At 43.4% G+C, this 940-nt stretch overlaps 1 non-coding gene across 1 annotated transcript; it reads left to right on the top strand.

Annotated features, from left to right (window-relative positions):
• Positions 1-539: 539 nt before the first annotated feature.
• Positions 540-646, top strand: LOC112765058 (small nucleolar RNA R71). The gene has a single exon (XR_003183504.1). It is a non-coding gene; the product is annotated as a small nucleolar RNA R71 (small nucleolar RNA).
• The last annotated feature ends 294 nt before the right edge of the window (positions 647-940 follow it).

Genomic DNA, 940 nt, shown 5'->3' with positions numbered 1-940 from the left:
GGAGTTGATATGTCCTCTGTGTGAATTGTTGGTGAGTTGCATTGTTATTGGGGTTGTGACGTCTCTGATCTTGGCTTTGATCTTGTTGATTTCCCCACCCAAAGTTTGGGTGGTTCCTCCATCCAGGGTTGTAGGTCTTGGAATATGGATCATAGTTTTGCCTAGGTGAATTCCCAATGTAGTTGGCTTGCTCCTGACTACCCTCTGCCTCTTCATTTACTCCTTCTTGGGTTGTTGATGAAGTGGTGATTGCTGCTACTTGGTTCCTCTCCATCTTCTTGGTGAGGTCAGCCAGCTACTTAGTAATGAGCTTGTTCTAAGCCAGCAGAGCATCTACATTGTTTAGCTCCATCACTCCTCTAGTGTTCCCTCTTTCGGAAGCATAGAAGTAGTCATTCTCAGCTACAATTTCAATGACATCTATGGCTTCTTCAATGGTCTTCTTCTTGTTTAAAGATCCTCCAGATGAATGGTCTACTGCCTTCTTTGATTCATATGACAGGCCTTCATAGAAAATGTGCAGCTGCACCCATTCATTGAACATATCTGGTGGACACCTCCTTGTTAGGTCTTTAAACCTCTCCCATGCTTCATATAGAGACTCACCATCTTATTGCCTGAAAGTTTGGACCTCAGCTCTCAGCCTATTGATTCGTTGAGGGGGGTAGAATCTTGCTAAGAATTTGTTCACCACATTTTCCCAAGTTGTCAAGCTGTCCTTCGGGAAAGACTCCATCCACTTGGCTGTTTTATCCTTGAGTGAGAATGGAAATAAGAGCAGTCTATAGGCTTCAGAATGAACATCTTTAGACTTCACTGTGTCACATATTCTCAGGAAGGTGGTTAGATGTTGATTGGGGTCTTCTTGGACACTTCCTCCAAACGAACAGTTGTTTTGAACAAGGGTGATGAGCTGTGGTTTTAGTTCAAAATTGTTGGC

This window comes from Arachis hypogaea, chromosome 2, assembly GCF_003086295.3.
Source record: "Arachis hypogaea cultivar Tifrunner chromosome 2, arahy.Tifrunner.gnm2.J5K5, whole genome shotgun sequence".
NCBI classification, from domain to species: Eukaryota; Viridiplantae; Streptophyta; class Magnoliopsida; order Fabales; family Fabaceae; genus Arachis; species Arachis hypogaea.
The sequence above is the reverse complement of the archived record's forward strand: the minus strand, read 5'-3'. Positions and strand labels throughout refer to the sequence as shown.